We start from the raw sequence: 13,455 nt of genomic DNA, 5'->3' as shown, positions 1-13,455 counted from the left end.
GACTGTTTTCGGTATATTTTGCATATTCTGGGTCTCTAGATTCACTGCAATAGAAAAAAATGCTGAACTCTTGCCATTTGTGTGTCAGAGTCAATTGTGAGACCCATCCAAGTCTGAAGTTGCCGATACAGATGGCCATGGAACGAGGAAGAATTAAGTGGTACAGAAGCTCACAGAGCTTTGCTGAGCCACAGGGAATGGCTAGCACAAGATGGGATTTATCAGATTTGTTTGGAGTTTTGACTTTGCCATATGGGTTCAGACAAAACTGAAATGCAAAACAGAATTCTAAATCATTCAAAGCTGTGAATGAAAACTGGCAAGTTTTGTAGTCTCAACGATGAGGTAGAGACCAAGAACCAAAAAGGGAGGTAGCACACAAAGAAAAATATATCTGAGTTTCTCTAACTCATGCTTGAAAAATCTCTGTATACAAGACATGCTAATCAAACATGAAGGAAAACAAAAGATTAAAATGAAGGAGAATTTTTTTGGTAGTACTTACAACATTCCTGTCTTTCCAGATATACTTTTAGTCCTTTCCAATATTCCTACAGGAGCTTCTCCTCCCACCCTCCCCTATTCCCTGGGGACTCCACCTTACTCTTTGGTGCTCACTCAGAATCCTCTCAATGCTTTATCAAACCTCTCAGACTGCCATTCTCCTCCATCTCCATTCATTTGAATCAGCTGCCAATCTAGAGAAACACTTGTAACCAGGGACCCTCCCCTCCCCCACTCCCCAGTGGCCACACTAGGTTTGGGACTCAGGTAATTCAATTTCACTGTCTCTCTTTCTGGTCTCTCCAAAGTTACTTTTAGTCATGTTTGAAAGAGCCCATCCTTCTTACCTACCTTCCCTCTCTGTGAATCCTGCCTCTTGGTGGAACCATGGTCCCTTTAACTCTTTCCCACTGATTATCTTAGATTTTCTTCTCTAGTCCATCTTTATTCTAATGTTTCACCCACAAACTCACAGAGGCACTCTTTAGCATGTCCTCTGAAGCCACTATACTTGCCCCAGGATCCATCATGATTATCATCATCATCATCATCATCAAAAACAACACTAAATAGATTACCAACTCAACAATGGCAGGATCAGATATCTTCACCAAGAAGTACTTCAAACATTCAAATACCTAGATTCCAGAACAAAACACGAGCATTAAAAAGTCAAAATAAAATGTCTCCTCTAGAAGCCAGTAACTGTATTGCAAAGGGCCCTGCAAAATGTAATTTAGTTGAGGCACAAGTCAAGGACTTCAAAACAGCAATTATGATATGTTCAAAGACCTTAAACAGGATATAAATAAATGTCTTAATGAAGAGCATGAAAAAAAACCCAAATAAACAAAACCATAGTTGAATAAAAAATGAAAACATTTCAAGATATAAAAGTTGAAATAGAATCACTAAGGAAATCCCAAACTGAAATAAAATGAAACAAAACTTAGGATGTTAAACAAAACCTTAGAGGAAAGCCTTCACAACAGATTATAAGACATGTAAGAGAGAGAATTTCAGGTCTTGAAGACAAGGTAAAAAATGAATAGCTCAGTAAAAGGAAATGTTAAATAGAAAAAATTCAGGCTTAAAACATCCAGGAAATCTGGGACACTCTGAAAAGATCACACCTATACCTACAAACAATAGGGACAGAGAAAGGAGAAGAAACCTTGGTCAAAGGAGCTGAAAATATTTCTAACAAAATCACTGAAGAATTTTTTTCAGTAAAAAAGCTAGTGCCTATCAAAGTACTAGGTACTAGAACCATGAAGAACACCAGACAGAACCAGAAAAAAAAAGTCCCCCATGACAGATAATAATCCAGGCACTAAAGGAGAATAGTAAAAACTGCAAGTGAAAAAAGATAAGGATACATATAAAGGCAGTTGATTAGAATAATACCTGCCTTCTCAACAGAAACTCTAAATGGCAGAAGAGCCTTCATGGATGTTCTATAAACTCTAAGACACCACAGATACCAGTTCAAACTACTATACCCAACAGCATTATCAATCATAATCGATGGAGAAAGAAAATGATTCTGTGATGAAAGCAAATTTAAGCAACATCTATCTACCAACCGACCTCTATAGAAATTACTAGAAGGAAATTTTCAATCTAAACAAGTTAACTATAACAAGAAAACCTAAGAAGTAAATAATCCAAGCCTAGTAAATCCAAAGAGGCGGGTAAAACCTGTACAATAAGAACAGAATAACAAGAATCAGTAAACAGTGTTCACTTATAATTCTCAGTATTAATATTCCCAACTATCTAATAAAGAGACAGAGATCAGCATATTGGACTGAAAAACAGCCTCCAGCTTTCTGATCCATAAAAGTATGCATTTTACCATCAAGCATAGATATAACTTGAGGGTAAAAGAATGGAAGAAGATATGCCAAGCAAATGAACCCAAGGAGAAAGCAGTTAGAGCTGTTTAAATAACTGCCAAAATAGATTTCAAACCAAAACTAATCATAAAAGACAGAAAGGGATACTATATGCTCATTAGCAGAAAAAAATTCCACCAAAAGGTCCATGAATTCTAAAAATTCATGCAACAAGCAAAAGGGCACCAAAAGGGCACTTATCCATGAAAAGAAATACTACTATAGCTTAAGTCCCATCTTGACCTTTACTCACTCATAGTGGGTGCCCTACATAGTCCACTCTCACAGACATCTAGGTCATTCAGACAAGACATAAAACAGGAATACTAGAGTTAATGTTATGAATGAAGTGGCCCTAGCAGACATCTACCAAATATTTCACTCTAATACTAAACAATATGACTTATTCTCTGAATTTCAAGAAACTTTCACCAAGATTAACCACATGTTTGACACCAAAAAAGCTTGAACAAATATAAAAAACTGAAATAACACCATGTATCCAATGCATCGAACATGGATTAAAGTTGGAGATCAAGAACAGTACAAACATTTAAATGTATACAAATTCAAGGAAACTGAAACACTCAATGTAGAAAGAAAAAAAATGGGTCAAGGCAGAAATCAGTTGCTTTATATAATTAAATTAAAAAAATTAACATACCCAAAGCTATGGGACACAGTGAAGACAATTCTAAGATGCAAGTTCATATCACTAAGTACTTATCCAACTACTACAACAACAGAAATCTGGATATCTCTCATATTGTTTTCTCAGCAACACACATCTAAAACAAAAAGGAGGAAAAATAAACACAAAAAGAAGAGATCTTAGTTCATATTGTTGTTCCACCTATAGGGTTGCAGACCCCTTTAGCTCCTTGGGTGCTTTCTCTAGCTCCTCCACTGGGGACCTGTGTTCCATCCAATAGCTGACTGTAAGCATCCACTTCTGTGTTTGTTAGGCCCGGCATAGCTGTGGACTCCAGAAAATCAAATAACCCCATGAAAAAATGAGGCTCAGAACTGAACAAAGAATTCTCACCTGAGGAATACCGAATGGCAGAGAAGCACCTGAAAAAATGTTCAACATCCTTAATCATCAGGGAAATGCAANTCAAAACAACCCTGAGATTNCACCTCACACCAGTCAGAATGGCTAAGATCAAAAATNCAGGTGACAGCAGATGCTGGCGAGGATGTGGAGAAAGAGGAACACTCCTCCATTGTTGGTGAGATTGCAAGCTGGTACAACCACTCTGGAAATCAGTTTGGCGGTTCCTCAGAAAATTGGACATAGTACTACCGGAGGATCCAGCAATACCTCTCCTGGGCATATATCCAGAAGATGTCCCAACCGGTAAGAAGGACACATGCTCCACTATGTTCATAGCAGCCTTATTTATAATAGCCAGAAGCTGGAAAGAACCCAGATGTCCCTCAACAGAGGAATGGATACAGAAATTATGGTACATTTACACAATGGAGTACTACTCAGCTATTAAAAAGAATGAATTTATGAAATTCCTAGGCAAATGGATGGATCTGGAGGGCATCATCCTGAGTGAGGTAACACAATCACAAAGGAACTCACACAGTATGTATTCACTGATAAGTGGATATTAGCCCAAAACTTAGGATACCCAAGATATAAGATACAATTTGCTAAACGCATGAAACTCAAGAAGAATGAAGACAAAAGTGTGGACACTATGCCCCTTCTTAGAATTGGGAACAAAACACCCATGGAAGGAGTTACAGAGACAAAGTTTGGAGCTGTGATGAAAGGATGGACCATCTAGAGACTGCCATATCCAGGGATCCATCCCATAATCAGCTTCCAAACGCTGACACCATTGCATACACTAACAAGATTTTGCTGAAAGGACTCAAATATAGCTGTCTCTTGTGAGACTATGCCGGGGCCTAGCAAACACAGAAGTTGATGCTCACAGTCAGCTATTGAATGTATCACAGGGCTCCCAATGGAGAAGCTAGAGAAAGTACCCAAGGAGCTAAAGGGATCTGCAACCCTATAGTTGGAACAACATGATGAACTAACCAGTATCCCGGAGCTCTTGTCTCTAGCTGCATATGTATCGAAAGATGGCCTAGTCGGCCATCACTGGAAAGAGAGGCCCATTGGACTTGCAAACTTTATATGCCCCAATATAGGGGAATGCCAGGGCCAAAAGAATGGGAATGGGTGGGTAGGGAAGTGGGGGTGGGTATGGGGGACTTTTGGGATAGCATTGGAAATGTAATTGAGGAAAATATGTAATAAAATATTAAAAATTTTTAAAAAATATTTACTAAATAAAAAAAGGACAAGTTCTGTATGTTTTTCATATTTGTGGCTTTAAACTTTAAGCTTCTAATGTATTGCTACAATCTAAATAACCACAAAGGTTATAGATTGGTTAAAAACATAGGAGGAAAGGATCTCCCAAGGAAAGAGAAATAAAGAGACAGTATAAACTATAATAGGAAGATTAAATAGGGATGAGTGTAGAGAAGGGTAAAGGAAGAAATACAGGGAGTGACAGCTAACCCTAACAACCAATTAAAAACCATATGAAAACTGAACTACTTTAAAAGCTTCCTAAAATATACACATATAGAAAAGGAATTTAAATGGAACCAAGTAATATGGGAGACAATGCCTCAATTAGACATAATATCTTACCAAGAAAAATCACTCGTTCCAGGACTAACTTACATGTTGAGCAGTTGGCCAAATGGGGCAGTTTGAAAACACCTCAAACTTCACAGGCTATCTGTCAAGGCTATAATTTGTTTTCTACAACCTGATAACAAGGACCTCCTGAAGACAATAACACATAAGTCATCAAATACAAAAAAAATAAATAAATAAAATGAGCTGGTGGCTAACTAGAAGCTTCACCTCTAATGACTAGTGTTAATAGTGATGCCACCAGAGGAGAAAGGTAGTTATCAGTATCTCCCAGCTACAAACCCTGTGACACTCAACAGTGACAATCCTGCAAGATATATTTGTTCAGTAGTGGCACCAATGTTATTAATATGATGAAACCCATATCTTATATTGCTAAGGTTGACAGGACCCTCAGACTATATATTTCACAGGTCTCATGGGAAAACATGCTATCATTCTGTTGAAGAAATATAGCAATGTGATGGCTCCAATGTTATATTGCTATAGGTCATAGGTCAATACCTTGTTTAACCCACATCAGAGAAACAAATTCTTGCAGGAGGTGTAACTTAATGCAGAGACTCACAGCCAGGTAATGCAGAGCATGAGAGCCTTTGGATAACTCAGTACTAAAATGGATGTGTTCTTCATAGCCTTGCCAACAAGGCTCAGGGACCCACACAGAAGAAAAACTGGACATTATTATTATAGCTTGAGGTAATAGATGATTCCAAGGTAGCAGTGTCTTCCTCATAAAACAGAACTGATATACACAGTTACTCACAGAGGATATAGCAGCATATACAAGACATACATAGCTTTAAGCCAATCTGGTCCCACACTCAAAGGGGGAAGTGGACAAGACATTTTAACATTAAGAACTGTCTACAGTTGATACTGGCAACGGAAAATTATTTTTCTCAATGTAGATTCAATGGCAATGTGAACCACACTTCAGGTTCTGTGCCCAACAGGAGTTAACAATTTGTATATTTGTAGACTTTTTATTTAATTTTGCTTTATTTTGGCATTTTTTTTTATCTTACTGGTCTTTTGTTTGTTCTGTTTTAATTTTTATGTTATTGTGCTTTTTGAATTTATTTGTTTCTGAATTTTTGTTTGTTTTGAAAAAGAATAGAGACAAAGAACATGAATTTGGGCTAAATCTTGGAAGAATTTGAAGAAGGGAAAAACATTCAGTATCAATTTTAGGAGAAAAATTTCAATAAAAAATTTTAAAAATTACAAGTGTATTTGGATAACCTCTTATAATGGAGATATGAATGTGAATACAATAATATGAATTTCATCCAATAATCACCGTCTTCTGGACAAATAAATTTTATTTGAAAAACCACTAATTGTGTATTAATTAGGTATATTAGAATAGTTAGCCTAGGCATCTTAGTTGTGAACCATGCATACTATCTCTTAAAAGCATTTTCATATGTACATTGATGTTCTTCATATTTTTCTCTTTGAAACAATAGTGACAGATAACAAAGTTTTAAATATTAATACAGAACATGGTTTTATCATTACCAATACTTTTGTATTTATTAACTCATAATACATATGGATAATATTATACATTCCAATATATGTCATGATCACATGTACATTTCTCTTTTTTTGTTTTTTGTTTTTGTTTTTGTTTTTGTTTTTTCGGTTTTTCGAGACAGGGTTTCTCTGTATAGCCTGGCTGTCCTGGAACTCAGTTTGTAGACCAGGCTGGCCTCGAATTCAGAAATCTGCCTGTCTCTGCCTCCCAAATGCTGGGATTAAAGGCGTGTGCCACCACTGCCCAGCTCGTATGTACATTTCTAGTATCTATGTGTAAAGGAATTTATTTCATTGATTTTTAATTATTATAGAAGGATCCTCGTTTTAGTTATTATGTGACTAAAAATGTTAAAATTATCAAATAAATCACAGTGTAGCTGATGTGTTCTCCTTTGGTTTGTGTTTGTATTTAATAATTTTGCTGCTTTCCAGAATTTTTGCGAGCACTCTACATTTTGAATAGTTTGTGGTTTTTCTGTTTTTGTTTCCATATGTTGCAAAGAGAAGTTTTCCTACTGAAGGATGAGGACTCTACTTGTCTGCTGGTGTAAGCACAACTATTCAGATTGTATTAGGGGTTATATTAGTATAGTAAAATGGTAGCTTTTGGGTCTCCACAAAGACCCATGACTTCACTAGTCATGTGTAGTTTGTTTGTTTTCTAATAACAGACATAACTTTTTTCATTGAGTGGGTCTTAAGTCTGATTAGAGAGATGTTCATTACTGCCAAAGTATGTTTGCCGTTATTGACACTTTAGGGTTATTGTGGCATGATAGTTGTATTTGTGGCTCATAGGTGGCATAGATGAGTAGGTTGTTCACTGACTTTGGAAGCTTACATGACACCTTCCGGTACCATGAACCTATTCTTCAGAAGAAGCCATTCAGGTCAGTTCTAGCTGAGGAGCATCTAGTTTCTAGACTTGAAGTGCATGGTGTCTTCACCGTCTACCTCTGGGGGTAGGATCAGGGAAACCAAGGGTAACAGGAACAGACTGTAATGTGTTGGGGGTCTATTGGACCACCATACCCAACAACCCAACAGAGGATTTCTCCTGTCTGGTACTTCTGTTAGGTAGTCTTTGGCATTTAGAAGGCACATAGTCAAGATGATGATGATGATGATGTGCGTGTGTTGTTATGTTTTTACTTTTGATAGTTAATAATAATATAATTATTACATAATTATAATAACATCATGTTTTTCAGACATCCTTAGTGTTATTTTGCCATGTTCACTTCTCTATTTAATCCATCTCCCCTCCTTAATTAGAGCTCCTTTTTTTCCATTTTAACGTGAAACAATCAGAGCACTTGTATCCTGTTATTCTCTTTTCGGTTGCTCTCCCTTGCCTCTTTCTTGGCAACTGTCTGTTTTTACTGTCCTATTTTCTACATTTACTCCTAGATATGTGCTTCTGTTTGAAGATGCTAGGAGCCTCTGATGGGTGAACATGTGGCCTTTGTCTTTCTGGGTATGGGTTACCTCATTTAATAAGATTTTTTGCAGTTCTATTCATTTATCTGTAAAAAAGTATGGAAACATCATGAATTTGTGTGTCATCCCTGTTTAAGACCATACTAATTTTCTCTACATTGTACCAATTTTAGTACATGATCTGCCAAAATGTTCTGTGCAATTCTTTTAGTCTATTTAAAATTAGGTTAATGATTTTTGGAAATATTTTTACACACACACACATACACACACACACTCATAAGTTGATTTATAGCTGTGATGGTATATTTGTTTGGGCTAAGGGGTGTTCAGTGAGACAAGCATTTTATGTGCATCTGTGAGAATATTTTCAGATGACTTTAGCTATAGACTTACTAAACTAAGAAAAATAGTCATCTCCACTGCTTGTGAACATCATCTAATCTGTTGTAGGTTTCAACAGGAAAAAAAAGAGCAATAGAAAAAATTCATTATCTTTTGGTGATAGAACATTGCTTTTCTTCTGTTCTCAGTGATATTGTGGTATCTGATCTGCAAACTCAGGTTGAACTAGACTACTGACTTTCCTATCCAACTAGCTGGAAGATGGCAAATCATAAAATGATGCTTGAAATCATTTGAATTAATATCTATTGCAAACTTTCTCTGTCTCTGTCTCTCCCTCTCCTCTTCTCTCTCCCTCTCATTCTCTCTCCCACTCCCTCTATCTGAATTTTTTTTTTTTTGAGAAACCTAAGAGAAACTCCTACATTTATACACATTCTGCTATTGTTCTCAGGTTAATGTTTTTCTTCCTCTCCCTAATCAGTTTTGTATTTTGTGTTTATACAAACGAAAAAAAATCAGAGTAATATTAGCTTAGTGGGATGAATGGAGAAGACATTTTCTGGAACCAATGTTGCAAAATTTGTGTTATTTTGTTGTTTTTCCTACATTCCTCTTGACAGAGCTTTGATTATTCATTTAAACCTCTTCTTTTGTTTGCATATATTTATTATGATAAATTTTCCCGACAGCAATGTTTTAGCTGTATCCTATAAATATTGAATTATTGTATTTCATTTTCACTCAGTTTGATGGTGTTATGTTGCCCTGAAACTTCCTCTTTGAACCATGAACTATTCAAAGACTGTTGTTTCTTTTCCAAATGTTTGAAGATTTCTCCTTTACATTTCTGTAAGTGATTTCCAAGTTTATTGTATTTGATGTTATTAATTCTATTCTATTTGATTGTTAAGTATTCTTAATTTCTTGAAGAATTTTCTGTTACCAAGCTTGTTTTTTTTTTTTAATCATACTGTCAGTATTGGTATCTCTGCTGTAGAAAGTGGAAGATAATACATATTCAGTCTTGTTAAATAAAGAGGTCCATGTCTATAAACCAGACACTATCGTAGTATTAAATATTATGCTTGCTGATTTTTTTTCTACTCATCAACTAATTACAGAAAAATGTTAAGGTGCCCAAGTAGAACTGTATGTTTTTTCCATTTCTCTTCTCAACTTGATCAGTTTTAACTTCACAAATTTTACTACTGTGTTCTTTGGTTCATTGAAATCAGAGATAACTACGTCTGTTACAATAACTGATCAGTTTATCAACAATGATATATATCACTACTCAGTCTAGTGTTTTTCTGTTCTGTAAAGACAATCTTTTTATCACACATTGGAATGGACATATCTCCCTTCACTTGATTCATGTTAACTTTTTGACCTTGTACCACTTTTGATTCAATATCTTATGAAATCACATAAGGTTGTACTGTGTCTTGTTTTAGAATTCCATCCATTTGCTAATCTCTTTTCTAACTGGATTACCTTAACTCTTTGCTTTCTATGTGGTCACTTGTAGCTAAGAGCTTAAGCTAAACTTTGTGCTTCATTGGAAGCATCCCTAGTCATTTAGGGTTTTTTGTTTGTTTGTTTGGTTGGTTGTTTTGTTGTTGATGATGATGTTTTTATGTTCTTTGCCAACCTGTTAATTGCTTCAATGACTTTTGAAGTCTGTGATTTCAAGTCTTCCCCTTTGTACAACATCTAGGTTGCTGTAGATATTATATTTCAAACTCCCAAATCATGTTAATCTATTTAAGTCATCATTTTGCCTGCTGAGTATAAAACTACTTATTTTTCATTATATATTTAAAGATATTCTCCATGTAAGTATTGGGAAGCACATCAGATAGTATGGTAATTTCTTTTAAATATCAACATAAGAAATTCAGAGGACAAGAGGCAGGTGGATTTCTGAGTTTGAGGCTAGCCTGGTCTAAAGTGTGAGTTCCAGGACAGCCAGGGATTCACAGAGAAACCCTATCTCGAAAAACTAAAAAGGAGAAGGAGGAGGAGGAGGAGGAGAAGGAGAAGGAGAAAGAAGAAGGAGAAGGAGAAGGAGAAGGAGAAGGAGAAGGAGAAGGAGAAGGAGAAGAAGGAGGAGAAGGAGAAGAAGAAGGAGGAGAAGGAGAAAAACTAAAAAGAAGAAGAAGAAGAAGAAGAAGAAGAAGAAGAAGAAGAAGAAGAAGAAGAAGAAAGAAAGAAAGAAAGAAAGAAAGAAAGAAGTTCAGATGATGAAAATATCATTTTTATTTTTATGGATAATTTTTCCTTTCTCAATGCTTTTTCTTTTCTCTGATTTTTCAAATTTCTTTTTGAAATACTGTATCATATATGTATATTTCTTAAAAATTTGGGCTGGGTCTGCTGATGATATATTCTCTTAGTTTCCCTCATCTGAGAATGTCTACCTTTGTGGCTATTTTTCCTGTGGAATTCCATAATAATAGTTTTATATGGAATAATATGTTGCTGTATTATAATTCATATTACCTTTTATATATGTTATTTTTATCCTATAAAATGCTATTTTCTTCTTATATCCAAGAAATGTTCCCCTATCTATACCTTTCAGAATGTTGGTGATAATGTGTCATAGAGTTGATATTTTCAGGATTGTAATTGCTAGGTCCCTCTTTGAGTTTGTTTACTGTTAGTTTATAATTTTACGAAATCAGTGATGTTCACTGTCATCATTTTTTCAACTATTGTTTCAGTTAACTTCTTTCCTTCTTCTGAATTTCTGATGACAGGAAAACTAAACTGCTTTATAATTATTATACATTAAATATGTTATACTTATTATGTATTTTAGTTTATTATTTATTGACTTAAAGACAGGATCTCGAAAGTATCTCAGGATGTTCTTTAATTCATTAAATTCTAGCCTTATGTCTATATTGAGAGATATATTAGTATGTATGAAGCTGTTTGCTTAAGGTGGTTTTTCCTATTCATGTGGAGTCTTTTCTTTTCATTCAAGTTCACTAATTTCTTAACCATTTGTTTCTTCCATGTAAAGGTTTTTCCACTGAATATTTTATTTGTGGTGTAGCAACTTTCCATTTGGGTTTCATTTATACATACTTTATTTAAAATGTGCATGTCTGTCAATGAGTGTCTACTTGTTATTAGTTGCAAGTGTGATCACTCTCATTATGGAGTTCTTTCAAGTTTTTTTTATATATATACAATCCTATTACCTTTATTATTTCCATGTTTGAATCTGTTAGTGGATGCTTTCTTCAATTTAGTTTAAGGTATTGCATGGCTTTTGAAATGCAAGTAGATTGACTCTGTATTATGACATGAGGCTCTAGATGTTAAATTTCTGTTTTAGGTGTCTTCCATTGGCTCCACCCTGATATGGAAAGGAAGTTATGGTACTTTGTTCTTGCCAGGTGCATGTAAACATCCTGGATCCCCATTTGACTTTTACTTTTGTCCAAGGATGCTATCTCCTTATTGCTGCTGAATGAGAGTTAGAGCTGTGGGCCACCACTTGTTGTTAGGCATTGATATCTTTCTTGAGAGAGGAGAGTGGTACATCTTCACATTTCTCTATTCATATCAAGGTTCAGGGAATGTTGCTGTTGCTTCTGAGATATGTAGAATTTCCAGTGTAATCCTTAGTTCTCCTGCAGCACCATCTGAATATGATAAGAAAAAAATCAAATATAAAATGTAAGGTCCTTCAGTAGTTTTCACAGAAATGGAAACTCTCAACTCTAATAGGAATGGAAATTGAGCTTTTGATATTACCATCTTTTATATTGTCTTATGTTGCCATGCTTGATTCCATCAGTGGGGTGAAGTAGTTCTTATTTGTTTTACAGTCTCATGTTACAGTTCATTGTGGGACGCCTGACTCGCCAGCAAGAAAGACACCACAATAGGATCCTTCTGCACACGTTTATTGGGCTGCGCATTGACTGTGTAGGCGAAAGACAACGAGCCCTGGGCCTCTCACTCTTATATACTATCAGTTCTCATCCACGCACAGCAGGCCACGCCACCTCATCAGGCACGAAGCTTCAGCTAATCAGGGCAGCAGGGACATATCTCCACCAAAATGGCTTTGCCAGTAACCTGGTACACCTGCACAGCTCTCAAGATGTTTGTGGTTTATATGAGGAAATCAGGTGCAAGTCATACAACTTAGCTGCAGTCCCTGGCGCCTTTGGAACTGCCGCCACACCCGCTCCCCACACTGATGAGCAACAATATGGAAGTGTAAGCTGAATAAAGCCTCTCCTCCATTGACTTGCCTTTGGCAATGGTGTTTTGCTGAAGCAATAGAAACTAACTAAGACAGGTACTATATTAATTGCTTTTCTGTTTCTGTGATAAAACACCATGACCAAGACATCTTACAGAAGAAAAAAGCTGATTTTGGCTTTTGGTTCCAGGGGGCTAGAATCCGTAATGGTGGGGACAGCTTGGTGGCAGACAACATATGGCAAGCGTGAAGGCATAACAGCTAGAACAGGAAGCTGAAAGCTGAAAGTTCACATCTCGAACTACGAGCATGAAACAGAGGAGGAGGGAACACATGCACATACTAGGAATGGCATGAAGCCCTGAAACCTCAAGGTCTACCCCTGGTGATATGTCCTCCAGATAAGGTTGGTGACAAATCTTCAATGGTGACCAATGGGAGAACATCTTTCCTCTTGGGAGCCCTCTGCAGTAAAGTGTCTTTTTCCTCCACTTTAAATTTAAGATTATTACAGTGTAGCATATTTTTAGTTCTTCTTGTAAAGGTAGCTGTTCTCAAACTCAAAATGTAGCCAAGAAATGACTTTGAACTTATGATCTCTTCTTTTTATCTCCCAGATGCTGAGATTACATATCATGTACCACCATGTATGCTTCATGTGGTGCTGGGAACTGACAAAGTCATAGAATAGGGCAGGTTTGTAACTGGAAAATCTCATTCAGGACAGGGAGGTTCTCAACCCTTGACCCTCCTCCCTGGCCTGCTTCTAGTTGAGCATGTCCTATGTTTACCATTCA

The 13,455-nt window shown here is 36.2% G+C and overlaps 1 non-coding gene across 1 annotated transcript; it reads right to left on the bottom strand.

Moving 5' to 3' along the window:
• Positions 1–8,173: 8,173 nt before the first annotated feature.
• Positions 8,174–8,277, bottom strand: LOC115031891. Its single transcript, XR_003837523.1, has one exon. It is a non-coding gene; the product is annotated as a U6 spliceosomal RNA (small nuclear RNA).
• Between the last annotated feature and the right edge of the window lie 5,178 nt (positions 8,278–13,455).

This window comes from Mus caroli, chromosome 8 (genome assembly GCF_900094665.2).
Source record: "Mus caroli chromosome 8, CAROLI_EIJ_v1.1, whole genome shotgun sequence".
NCBI lineage: Eukaryota > Metazoa > Chordata > Mammalia > Rodentia > Muridae > Mus > Mus caroli.
This window is presented reverse-complemented; position numbering and strand designations above follow the sequence as displayed.